The sequence below is a fragment of the Mesoplodon bidens genome, assembly GCF_964165515.1.
Source record: "Mesoplodon bidens genome assembly, chromosome: X".
NCBI classification, from domain to species: Eukaryota; Metazoa; Chordata; class Mammalia; order Artiodactyla; family Ziphiidae; genus Mesoplodon; species Mesoplodon bidens.
Genome location: NC_138163.1, coordinates 142,761,887 through 142,775,849, shown reverse-complemented (window position 1 = coordinate 142,775,849; position 13,963 = coordinate 142,761,887).

Sequence of the window (13,963 nt, the reverse complement as noted above, 5' to 3'; positions counted from 1 at the left end):
CACGGCCTTACTTGGGGGGTGGAAGGCCCGGAGCTCCTGTTTCCTGAGCACTCGGTCTGAGGGAAGCGCTGGTCCCCTCCTGCACACAGACCTCTCCGGCTTTTCTCTGCTTTGGGACTTGTCTCTGTGCTGCCCTGGCGTCGTCACCAGGCTGTCCCCCAGAGCCTGCCTTCTCCGGGGTTTCCAGGGGTGTGTGGGGGGAGAGTTAACAGACTCGATCATGAGGTAACGCAGTTGTTTACTGCTTTACTATTGATCGCATGTCATACGGCTGCTGACAGAGGGCAGATGGTTTCCCCCTGAGTACGCTGGGAGCCCTAAAACCTCACCGAGATGAAACTGCAGGCCTCTGTGGAGACGACTCAGCAGACAGTCGTAGAACATCTACCACTGTTCATGGTAAACAGCATAGATGTTGGTGTGACGACGATGATGAGGCTGCGGGAGGAGCTGGGAAACCGGGTGAAAGAAGTGACCGCTGCCTGGTGTCGTCCTGTGAAGGCGGGTTCCCAAAGGTGCACCGAGGGCCACAGGGCTGGAGACACAGCGTAGACCGCAGCTTGCAGTGGAACATATTCCATGTCCTTGATTCTCTCCTACCAGTGATTTTGAGACACATCGTTGATTTAAAAACTTTTTACCACCCTTCCCACCCCCAACGCAAAAAAAAAAAAAAAAAATACAGACAAGCCCCAGCCATTACAGATTTGCTTGTGGGGGTGCGGTGAGAAGTCTCGGATTCACGGACGATCCTGCACTTAGAACCAGCGGAGCTGGTGGGTCACCTCTCCCCCTTCGCAGCAGTAGGAAACGATGACTTTGATGCGGTGCCTCTGTCCCCATGGTTGTTGCCAGTTTTTTTCAGTGGTTCCCTTTTGTAACTTGCTTCCCTCTACTGACAAGAGGTGTTAAGAAGTCTAATGATGGGCTATGCACTTAAAATCCCCAGGGTTCAGGGGTGTCCGCACCTTTGCGAGAGATGTCGTGGGTGAGTCGGGGTGGCAGTGTCATTACATGGCTTACAGCTTCAAGGGCTGCATTTAGCAACGTGACTTTTCTTGTACCTTAGATGAAGGTCTGGCCAAATTGTGATGAAATCAGAGTCTGTCTCAAAAGGCAGTGTCCCTGAGAATGTGTGTAAATGCTCCTTATTAGGGATTTTGTCAGTACAACAATCTGCTCAATTTATATACGTTCGTTACTTGGGCTTGAAAATGCATTTTCCCTCCATGGAAAAAAGTGACATCTTTGTGTAGATACTTAGAAGGTGCAGAAAAGAACCCAGAAGGAAATAAAGATCACCTACAATATGACCATACAGAGATAACTGTTGTTAAGATTTTGTTATGTATTTTTCCAATTTTTTTAAGGTACATATACACACAGGTTTGTGGATTTATATAGTATATATTGTTTTATAAAATTTTTAACTTAAATTGTGTCCTGCATATACTTTCAGTACATAAAGTAGCACTGTGTCTTGACTGCGTAGAATGTGATTCAGTGGCTATTTCATCAGTGACTTCATCCCTCATGTTAACTGGGCTTACATGCACGCCTGGGGATGTGACTGCCGTGTGGCGAGGTTACTGTTCTCTAGTCACTCCTCATGCGTTTCATATGAAAATAAGTGGCAGCCCGACTATAATTTGGATAGTTATACCGGGCAAATCACTGAAATGTAGAGGAGTTTCCCATTTGGGCATTAAGCGTGAGTGAGTGAGAACCGTTTTTTCTTAATTGAAGTGTAGTTGATTTACAATGTTTCAGATATACAGCAAAGTGATTCGTTTATATATATATATATATATATATATATATATGTGGTTTTTCATATTTGGCTTTTATTGTGTTGAGATAGCTTCCTTCTATTCCTAGTTTTCTTTTTCTAATCATGAAAATGTGTTGAATTTTGTTGAATGCTTTTTCTGCATCAATTGAGATGATCATGTGGTTCTGTCCCTTAATTCTGTTGTTGTGGTGTCTTATTTTGATTTTGCATGTTGAACCATATTTGTAATCCAGGAATAAATCTCACTTGGTTATGGTGTATAATTCTAATACGTTGCTGAATTTGATGTACTAGTATTTTTGCATCAGTGTTCATAAGAGATATTTATCTGTAGTTTCCTTTTCTTGTAGTGTCTTTGGGTTTGGAATCATGGTAATGCTGGCTTCATAGAATGAGTTAGGAAGTGTTCCTTCTTCTTAAACGTTTGGAGAAGTTTGAGAACGATTGGTACTAGTTCTTTAAATATTGGGTAGAATTCACCAGTGAAGCCATCAGATCCAGTGCTTTTCTTTGGGGAGATTTTTGATTACTGACTGAATCTCCTATTAGTTATAGTGCTATTCAGATTTTCTACTTCTTTGTGACTTAGTCTTGGTAGGTTTTGTGTTTCTAGGATTTTTCCATTTCATCTAGTTATTCCATTTGTTGGTGTACAATTATCCTTAGTACTGTCTTAGAATCCTTTTTTTCTTGTTCTGTAGAATTGGTAGTAATGTCCCCACTTTCGTAATTCTGATTTTAGTAATTTGAGTCTCCACACTGTTTTCCTTAGTCCACCTAGCTTTAGGTTTGTTAACTTTGTTGATCTATTTGAAGAACCAACTTTTGGTTTCATTGATTTTTTTTCTATTGTTTTTCTCTCGTCTATTTTATTAATCTCTGTTCTAACCTTTATTATTTCCTTCTCTTTGCTAGCTCTGGATTTCATTTTTTCTTGGTAATTCCTTAACTTATAAAGTTATGTTGTTGCGATCTTTCTTGTTTATTAGTGAAAGCATCATACAGCTATAAATTTCCCCTTAGCACTACTTTCCCTGCATCTCATAAGTGTCGGTATCTTATGTTTTCATTTTAATTCATCTCTAAATATTTTCTAATTTCCCTTGCTATTTCTTCTTTGATCCATTGATTATTTAAATGTGTGTTGTTTAATTTCCACAGTTTTGTGAATTTTCTGGTTTTCCTTCTGTTACTGATTTCTCACTTTATCCCATTGTTGTCAGAGAAGATAACTTTGTATGATAGCTATCTTTTTAAATCTATGGAGACTTAATTTGTGGCCTAACATATGGTATCTCCTGGAAACTGTCCCTTGTGCACATAAGTGGAAGGTGTGTGCCGTTGTTTTGGTATTTGCCTGGTAACCTAGTTGGTTTGTTGTGTTCATTTACCTTTTCGTCACTTATATTCTGTCTGGTCGTCCCATTCCCGAGAATGGAGTATTGAAGCCACGAACCGTTTCTGTAGTGCACTGTCTGTTTCTCCTTTCATTTCCACTAACATGGTATATCTCATTGTTTCTTAAGATATTACTTGATTTTTTTCATCAAAGTCTTGTAGTTTCCAGCCCACAGATCCTATACCTATTTTGTTAGATTGATACCTAAGAACTTACTTTTTAGGGTGCTCTTCTAAATGGTGCTGTTTTTTAAGTTTCAGTTTCCAGTTTTTCATTGCTTGTTTACAGAAGAATGACTGATTTCTTCATACTGACCAACCTTGTATCCTGCGGCCTTGCTAATAAATTCAGTTTTGATTTCGAGGAGACTCTTCGGTTACGTTCTTTGGGATGTTCTGCGCAGCCCATGACGTCATCAGCAGATAGGCGTGGCTGTATCTGTTCTTTCCCAGGCTTACTGGGCCTTTCATTCCCTTCTCTCCCTTCCACTGACCAGGACTCTGGGACACAGGAGGAGCGGCCGTCTCTGCCCTGTTCTCGGCCCAGAGCACATGCAGGTGTGCACCTGCATCCCCTCCTGCATAGGAAGGACACTGGTGCCTGCAGTGCTCGCTGGTGCTCAAGGGCAGCCCTGCCAGCCACAGGGAGCAACTTTTACCTTTGGCCTCGACTTGTCCTGTTAACATCTGAGGAGTGGGTTAAAAATGAGATACAAAAGGCATTTTCCGCAGTATTATGTATAACAGCAGTAAATGTCCCAAGGGGGAGTGGTGGTTAACTGAGTTACGTTACATCCAGGGCTGGGGGGCACAGGCAGCAGCAGACAAGGTGTTGAAGAACTTCAAAATGTTTTAAACCTGTGTGTGTGTGTGTGTGTGTGTGTGTGTGTGTGTACACTTGTCGTTTTATTTTCCTGAAGACACCTGGGAGCATGTGGCTGAGGTGAGGTCCCTTCCGTGTACTCGAGTCAGCAGTGCTTCCTTCAGCCAAGACCAGGGGCCTGTCGCAATGGGGCTGTTGGTGGCAGGGAGCCACCTGGGCTCAGCGCTGTAGCCTGTGGACATTGGCCACAGTCCTGTCGGGCAGCTGTGTCCACATGTGGCCCCTGGTTTCTGCTGTCGAGGCCATACCCCCAGGTTGTGCCATCTCCAGGCATGACCCCTGGGTTCCACCATGAACCCAGGGTTCCGTCATGATTCCAGGCTCTGCCGTGACCCCCAGGTTCCACCATGACCCTGGGTTCCACCATGATTCCAGGCTCTGTGACCCCACGAGGCTGCGGTGGTCTCGACCCCTCCTGCCAGGCCACTAGGCTGTGCCCTCCCCGGAAGCGCAGGGAGAGCGGTTCCCTGCCTGTGTTTTGTGGTCTCACTCATCCCACAGGACTTCTGTCCCTAGTCGCTGGCCTGAGTTCCCTGTCTCCATCCTGGGTCCTGACAGGTGGGGTGATGGGTGCCCTGTAACCCTGCAGACAGGGTTGGGGGACAGGTCTCCAACCCTCCAGGCATGCACATGGACCTCCCTGGACGCTGGTGGTTCATGGCCATGGTGGCAGGTCAAGGACCCCGGCTGTCAGGCTGTGGCAGGGACAAGGGCGGGGAAGCCCCCATGGAGGCTGGAGGCTGTGATGCTCCCCTCAGGGCCCAGGGAGGATCAGAAACCCTGGCTGAGGCCCCGCCTGCAGACCGTGTCCCCTCCCCCGACCCCAGATGGGGTGTTCGGTCCCCTGTCCTCAGACCCAGTGTCTCGTCACGGGTACCTAATAGTTCACATTCACAGGTGTGCTCACCGCTGCCTGTCGCCCCCAGGCCACGTGGGTCGAGTCCTATGAGCAGGTCGGAGTCTCCCTGCTGGACCTCATCAGCCGGTCCAGGGCTGCAGCTGCGAAGAGGAGCCTCACACGGGTGCTTCCTGGCGTCCTTCACACTCGGGTCCTGAGGCGCACTCTCCTGCCCAGTCAGTTTCCAAGAGACCAGGCAGGCTCGGACCTCTTGGAGGGGCTGGCTTAGGTAAGGGGCTGGCTTGTTTCCTGGGCAACGTTATCTGGTATCTCAGAGGGAAGCGGGACTGTGTCCACCCAGGGAAAGAGACGTTCACGTCCTGACCCCAGAGCCTCAGGACGTGACCTCGTTTGGAAGTAGGGCCTGGTTGTGTAAGTAGGTGAGACAGGGGCCTTAGGGTGGCCCCAGTCCTGTGTAACTGCGTCCTTATAAGATGAGCGGAGACACGGACACAGAAGGGAAGCCACGTGAAGATGAAGGCAGAGACGGGAGGGACGCGGCCACGAGCCCAGGGACGCCTGGAGCCCCCAGAAGCTGGAAGGGGCGGGAGGGACCCTCCCCTGGCGCCTCCGCACTTCCCAGCTAGACGGCTACCGTGAGTGGGCCTGAGCTGAAGGCAGCACCATGGCGCTGACCATCCGGTCTTGCCCGCGTGGCGCCCTGGGGAGCGGCTCTCACAGGACACAGACCAGCGAGTTGTTTTCCCTTGAGACCGTAGGACGCTGGTCCTGTAAACAGGCAGGCCTGTCTCACCCTTCCTCCTGGGCTCTGGTCTCACAGGGGACTGGGCACCGTGTGGGGCTGGGCGTTCAGCCTCTGCACAGGACCCCTGGGTGTTGCTGAAAAGTGCGGGTTACACCCCAAGAATGACGGAAGGTGAAATTCTCATCTGTCTCTGGGGATCTGACTCTCCAGGGGCCTCGTGTGAGTGGAATCACACAGTATTTGTCCTTTTCTGTCTGGCTTATGTCACTGAGCATAATGCCCTCAGGGTCATCCACGCTGTAGCCTGTGTGAGAATTCCCTTCCTTTTTAGGCTGAATAAAATTCCTTTGTGTGGATGGACCATGTTTTGGTTTTTTGTTCACCCATCAATGGACACAGGTAGTGTCTACATTAATGCCTCATGTCTCATAATATTCAGGGAGGAACTCGCTCAGTGCAGCCGCAACTCAGATGGGCCACCTCCTCTGTCCTCACGGGGTCCTGACACCCGGTCAAGGGGGTTCATTCTCGCCAGACTCGGCATCAGGAGGGGGTTTTTGACACCCCACATTGGGTCTCCTTCCTGTGAGACCCTGTGTTGTTTTTTTTAAAACATCTTTGGAGCATAATTGCTTTACAATGGTGTGTTAGTTTCTGCTGAATAACAAAGTGAATCAGCTATACATATACATATGTTCCCATATCTCTTCCCTCTTGCATCTCCCTCCCTCCCACCCTTCCTATCCCACCCCTCTAGGTGGTCACAAAGCACCAAGCTGATCTCCCTGTGCTACGTGGCTGCTTCCCACTAGCTAGCTATTTTACGTTAGGTAGTGTATATATGTCCATGACACTTTCTCACTATGTCCCAGCTTACCCTTCCCCCTCCCTGTGTCCTCAAGTCCATTTCCTATGTCTGAGTCTTTATTCCTGTCCTGCCCCTAGGTTCTTCAGAACCATTTTCTTTTTGTCAGATTCCATATATATGTGTTAGCATACGTTGTTTTTATTTTTCTCTTTCTGACTTCATTCTGTGTGACAGACTCTAGGTCCATCCAGCTCACTACAAATAACACAATTTTGTTCTTTTTTATGGCTGAGTAATATTCCATTGTATATATGTGCCACATCTTCTTTATCCATTCGTCTGTCGATGGGCATTTAGGTTGCTTCCATGACCTGGCTATTGTCAATAGTGGTGCAATGAACATAGGGATTCATGTGTCTTTTTGAATTATGGTTTTCTTTGGGTACATGCCCAGTAGTGGGATTGCTGGGTCATATGGTAATTCTATTTTTAGTTTTTTAAGGAACCTCCATACTGGTCTCCATAGTGGCTGTATCAATTTACATTCCCACCAACAGTGCAAGAGGGTTCCCTTCTCTCCACACCCTCTCCAGCATTTGTTGTTTGTAGATTTTCTGATGATGCCCATTCTAACTGGTGTGAGGTGATACCTCATTGTAGTTTTGATTTGCATTTCTCTAATAATTAGTGATGTTGAGCAGCTTTTCATGTGCTCCTTGGTCATTGGTATGTCTTCTTTGGGAAGATGTCTATTTAGGTCTTCTGCCCATTTTTGGATTGGGTTGTTTGCTTCTTTAATATTGAGCTGCATGAGCTGTTTATATTTTGGAGATTAATCCTTTGTCCGTTGATTCCTTTGCAAATTTTTTCTCCCATTCTGAGGGTTGTCTTTTCATCTTGTTGGTAGTTTCCTTTGCTTTTCACTTTCAAGTTTCATTAGGTCTCATTTGTTTGTTTTTATTTTCATTACTCTAGGAGGTGGACGAAAAAAGGTCTTGCTGTGATTTATGTCAAAGAGTGTTCTTCCTATGTTTTCCTCTAGGAGTTTTATAGTGTCCAGTCTTACATTTAGGTCTCTGATCCATTCTGAGTTTATTTTTCTGTATGAGTGTTCTAATTTCATTCTTTTACATGTAGCTGTCCAGTTTTCCCAGCACCACTTATTGAAGATACCATCTGTTCTCCATTGTATACTCTGGTCTCCTTTGTCATAGATTAGTGGACCATGGGTGCATGGGTTTATCTCTGGGCTTTCTATCCTGTTCCACTGATCTACATTTCTGTTTTTGTGCCAGTACCATATTATCTTGATTACTATAGCTCTGTAGTATAGTCTGAAGTCAGGGAGTCTGATTCCTCCAGCTCTGTTTTTTCCCCCTCAAGACTCAGCTTTGGCTGTTCAGGTCATTTGTGTCTCCATACAAATTTTAAGATTTTTTCTTCCAGTTCTGTAAAAAATGCCATTGGTAATTTGATAGGGATTGCATTGAATCTGTAGATTGCTTTGGGTAGTATAGTCATTTTCACAATATCGATTCTTCCAATCCAAGGACATGATATATCTCTACATCTGTTTGTATCATCTGTAATTTCTTTCATCAGTGTCTTATAGCTTTCTGCATAGAGGTCTTTTGTCTTCCTAGGTAGGTTTATTCCTAGGTATTTTATTCTTACTGTTGCAATGGTAAATGGGAGTGTTTCCTTAATTTCTCTCTCAGATTTTTCTTCATTAGTGTATAGGAATGCAAGAGATTTCTGCGCATTAATTTTGTATCCTGAAAGTTTACCAAATTCATTGATTACCTCTTGTAGTTTTCTGGTGGCATCTTTAGGATTCTCTATGTATAGCATCATGTCATCTATAAACAGTGACAGTTTTACTTCTTCTTTTCCAATTTGTATTCGTTTTATTTCTTTTTCTTCTCTGACTGCCGTGGCTGGGTCTTCCAAAACTATGTTGAATAATAGTGGTGACAGTGGACATCCTTGTCTTGTTCCTGATCTTAGAGGGAATGCTCTCAATTTTTCGCCATTGAGAATGATGTTTGCTGTGGGTTTGTCGTATATGGCCTTTACTATGTTGAGGTAGGTTCCCTCTCTGCCCACATTCTGGAGAGTTTTATCATAAATGGGTGTTGAATTTTGTCAAAAGCTTTTTTTTTTTGACATCTATTGAGCATGATCATATGGTTTTTATTCTTCCATTTGTTAATATGGTGTATCACATGGATTGATTTGTGTATATTGAAGAATCCTTGCATCCCTGGGATGAATCCCACTTGACCATAGTGTATGATGCTATTAATGTGTTGTTGGATTCTGTCTGCTAGGATTTTTGCATCTATATTCATTAGTGATATGGGTCTGTAATTTTCTTTTTTTGTAGGATCTGTCTGGTTTTGGTATCAGGGTGATGGTGGCCTCATAGAATGAGTTTGGGAGTGTTCCTTCCTCTGCAATTTTTTGGAAGAGTTGGTGAAGGAGATGGGTGTTAGCTCTTCCCTAAATGTTTGATAGAATTCACCTGTGAAGCCATCTGGTCCTGGACTTTTGTTTGTTGGAAGATTTTTAATCACAGTTTCAATTTCATTACTTGTGATTGGTCTGTTCATATTTTCTATTTCTTCCTGGTTTATTCTCAGAAGGTTATACCTTTCTAAGAATTTGTCCATTTCTTCCAGGTTGCCCATTTTATTGGCATAGAGTTGCTTGTAGTAGTCTCTTAGGATGCTTTGTATTTCTGCCATGTCTGTTGTAACTTCTCCTTTTTCATTTCTAATTTTATTGATTTGAGTCCTCTCCCTCTTTTTCTTGATGAGTCTGGCTAATGGTTTATCAATTTTGTTTATCTTCTCAAAGAACCAGCTTTTAGTTTTATTGATCTTTGTTATTGTTTTGTTTCTATTTCATTTACTTCTGCTCTGATCTTTATGATTTCTTTCCTTCTGCTAACTTTGGGTTTTGCTTGTTCTTCTTTCTCTAGTTCCTTTAGGTGTAAGGTTAGATTGTTTATTTGACATTTTTCTTGTTTCTTGAGGTAGGACCGTATCGCTATAAACTTCCCTCTTAGAACTGCTTTTGCTGCATCCCATAGGTTTTGGATCGTCGTGTTTTGTCATTTGTCTCTAGGTATTTTTTGATTTCCTGTTTCATTTCTTCAGTGATCTCTTGGTTATTTAGTAACATATTGTTTAGCCTCCATGTGTTTGTGTTTTTTACGTTTTTTTCCGTCATTGATTTCTAATCTCATAGCGTTGTGGTCAGAAAAGATGCGTGATATGATTTCAATTTTCTTAAATTTAGTGAGGCTTGATTTGTGACCCAAGATGTGATATATCCTGGAGAATGTTCCATGCACACTTGAGAAGAAAGTATAATCTGCTCTTTTTGGATGGAATGTCCTATAAATATCAATTAAATCTATCTGGTCTATTGTGTCATTTAAAGCTTCTGTTTCCATATTAATTTTCTGTTTGGATGATCTGTCCATTGGTGTAAGTGAGGTGTTAAAGTCCCCGACTATTATTGTGTTACTGTTGATTTCCTTTTATAGCTGTTAGCAGTTGCCTTATGTATTGAGGTGCCCCTATGCTGGGTGCGTATATATGTATAATTGTTATACCTTCTTCTTGGGTTGATCCCTTGATCATTATGTAGTGTCCTTCCTTGTCTCTTGTAACACGCTTTATTTTAAAGTATATTTTATCTGATATAAGTATTGCTATTCCAGCTTTCTTTTGATTTCCATTTGCATGGAATATCTTTTTCCATCCCCACACTTTCAGTCTGTATGTTTCCCTAGGTCTGAAGTGAGTCTCTTGTAGACAGCATATATATGGGTCTTGTTTTTGTATCCATTCAGCCAGTCTGTGTCTTTTGGTGGGAGCATTTAATCCATTTACATTTAAGGTAATTATCGATATGTATGTTCCTATTCCCATTTTCTTAATTGTTTTGGTTTTTTGTTGTTGTTGTTGTTGTTGTTGTTTTGCAGTACACAGGCCTCTCACTGTTGTGGCCTCTCCCGTTGCGGAGCACAGGCTCCGGACGCGCAGGCTCAGCGGCCATGGCTCACAGACCCAGCCGCTCCGCAGCATGTGGGATCTTCCTGGACTGGGGCACAAACCCATGTCCCCTGCATCGGCAGGCGGACTCTCAACCACTGCGCCACCAGGGAAGCCCTGGGTTTGTTATTGCAGGTCTTTTCCTTCTCTTGTGTTTCTTGCCTAGAGAAGATCCTTTAGCATTTGTTGTAAAGCTGGTTTGGTGGTGCTGAACTCTCTCAGCTTTTGCTTGTCTGTAAAGCTTTTGATTTCTCCATCGAATCTGAATGAGATCCTTGCTGGGTAGAGTTCTCTTGGTTGTAGGTTCTTCCCTTTCATCACCTTAAATGTGTCATGCCACTCCCTTCTGGCTTGCAGAATTTTTGTTGAGAAAACAGCTGTTAACCTTATGGGAGTTCCCTTGTATGTTATTTGTCGTTTTTCCCTTGCTGCTTTCAATAATTTTTCTTTGTCTTTAATTTTTGCCAATTTGATTACTATGTGTCTCGGCGTGTTTCTCCTTGGGTTTATCCTGTATGGGACTCGCTGTGCTTCCTGGACTTGGGTGGCTACTTCCTTTCCCATGTTAGGGAAGTTTTCAACTATAATCTCTTCAGATATTTTCTCGGGTCCTTTCTCTCTCTCTTCTCCTTCTGGGACCCCTATAATGTGAATGTTGTTGCATTTAATGTTGTCCCAGAGGTCTCTTAGGCTGTCTTCATTTCTTCTCATTCTTTTTTCTTTATTCTGTTCTGCGGCAGTGAATTTCCACCATTCTGTCTTCCAGGTCACTTATCCATTCTTCTGATTCAGTTATTCTGCTACTGATTCCTTCTAGTGTAGTTTTCATTTCAGTTATTGTATTGTTCATCTCTGTTTGCTTGTTCTTTAATTCTTCTGGGTGTTTGTTAAACATTTCTTGCATCTTCTCCATCTTTGCCTCCATTCTTTTTCCGAGGTCCTAAATCATCTTCACTATCATTATGCTGAAATCTTTTTCTGGAAGGTTGCCTATCTCCACTTCATTTAGTTGTTTTTCTGGGGTTTTATCTTGTTCCTTCATCTGGTACATGGTCCTCTGCCTTTTCATCTTGTCTGTATTTCTGTGAATGTGATTTTCATTCCACAGGCTGCAGGATTGTAGTTCTTCTTGCTTCTGCTGTCTGCCCTCTGGTGGATGAGGCTATCTAAGAGGTTTGTGGAAGTTTCCTGATGGGAGGGATTGGTTGTGGGTAGAGCTGGGTGTTGCTCTGGTGGGCAGTGCTCAGTAAAACTTTAATCCACTTGTCTGCTGATGGGTGGGGCTAGGTTCCCTCCCTGTTGGTTGTTTGGTCTGAGGTGACCCAGCACTGGAGCCTACCCGGCTCTTTGGTGGGGCTAATGGACTCTGGGAGGGCTCACGCCATGGAGTACTTCCCAGAACTTCTGTTCCCAGTGTCCTTGTCCTCACAGTGAGCCACAGCCACCCCCTGCCTCTGCAAGAGACCCTCCAACACTAGCAGTTGTGTGTGGTTCAGTCTCCTATGGGGTCACTGCTCCTTCCCCTGGGTCCTGATGTGCACACTGCTTTGTGTGTGCCCTCCAAGAGTGGAGTCTCTGTTTCCCCTAGTTCTGTCAAAGTCCTGTAATCAAGTCCCGGTAGACTTCAAAGTCTGGTTCTCTAGGAATTCCTACTCCCGTTGCCGGACCCCCAGGTTATTAGGAAGCCTGACGTGGGGCTCAGAACCTTCATTCCAGTGGGTGGACTTCTGTGGTATAAGTGTTCTCCAGTTTGTGACTCACCCACCCAGCAGTTATGGGATTTGATTTTATTGTGATTGCGCCTCTCCTATTGTCTCATTGTGGCTTCTCCTTTGTCTTTGGATGTGGGCTATCTTTTTTGGTGAGTTCCAGTGTTCCTGTCGATGATCGTTCACCAGTTAGTTGTGATCCCAGTGTTCTCACAAGAGGGAGGGAGAGCACGTCCTTCTACTCTGCCATCTTGAACCAATCTCCTGGATTGCCTTTTGAGTTTTACTTTTGGGACGGGTTCTTCTCTGTTTGCAATCTCTGACCCCCCGGGGGCTTTTCAACGAGGGGTGAGGACACAGTCTCACCGGGTTTTTCTCCTTCCTTTGTTGGGTTTTCCGTGCCCCCTGGAGACTGCATCTGCACGTGGCTCAGCTCAGCTCTGGTCAGCGTGGCTGTGTAGCCTCACCGTGGCCGCCTCGCTGCCCTGGGGGCCCCACCCTCCCCACAGAAGGAGCGTCCCCGGTTGAGGGCCCAGCACGGCACCCTTCCTGCCATCTGCAGGAACCCCAGGGCATCTCAGGGGCCGGGTGAGGGCACCACTTACCTACATGTGCGTCTGCGTCTGCCCGGGACAGGCGTCCCTCACCCCAGGGCCTCTGGGCAGTTCCTGAACCCGCCTGCTCTCTGGTCAGTTCCTGAACCCGCCTGCTCTCTGGTCAGGCTGCAGACTGTCCCCTCCATAGACCCGCCCACTTGGGCATCCCCGCACACCCGACCTTGGCCCATCCTTACACAGGGTACCAGGGAGGGCCCCGTGCATGAGCTTCGTGTTGAGTTTGGGGACTTGTGCTGCTGACAGTGATGCGGGGAGGGGTCTCCCCGTCCCTCGGGGTGGGCAACTGTCTGTCCTCTGTCTCATCTGAGCTGTCATGTTGTCATGACGACGTGCAAGGCGGCTGGTTTTCTGATTCTTCGTCTTCGTGGAAGAGTTGACCCTAGAATCGTGGAGTCCGGGGTGTGGCGAGTGGCTGTCTCACGCTGGGTTGTGTTTCCTCGTGTGTTTCCCACACCAGCACCCCTGCCTTCACATCGGGGGTTACTCACAAGTGTCGGCAGATTCTCTGAGGAGCCCGCCTTGAATCGGGGGCCAACCTGGTCTCGGTCCCGAAAGCATCTTGGAGGAGATGGTGCTGTTCTTCTCACCTTGTCCACTCGTCTGGGTTCGGCACCATGTCTGAGCCATGGTAGGGACAGCCTGCAGCCCCCGGGCCTCAGGCTTTCTTGCTGCTGCTGCAGATTCTCCCATCTCGGGGGTTGACCCCGTCCCTCGCGCACTGCAGCGGTTTCTCAGGAAGGGCTGGGACGGAGCCCCTCTCTTGAGCATGAGCACTGGGCGGGCGGGTCCTTCAGGATCCAGGGCTGTGCACAGGCCAGGTGCCCAGCTTTCCCTGGACAGCCGTCGGACGCCCTTTACCCTCCCCGTCCTGCAGCGACGTGGCGACCCGCCTCCCCATTTCTGCAGATTCTGAGATCTTCACACTCTGGTTTCACGTTAGGTTTCCTGCAGTTTGCTCCTGGGAGGCAACAGCCTGGTTTCTTTCTCGTTGTGGAGTAGCCTGAAACGTCCAGACGATCCCCAAATTCTAAGAACCGAGCATCGGCGTTGGTGGCCACGTCGGGCCCCACGCAGGCTCTTCTCTCTTG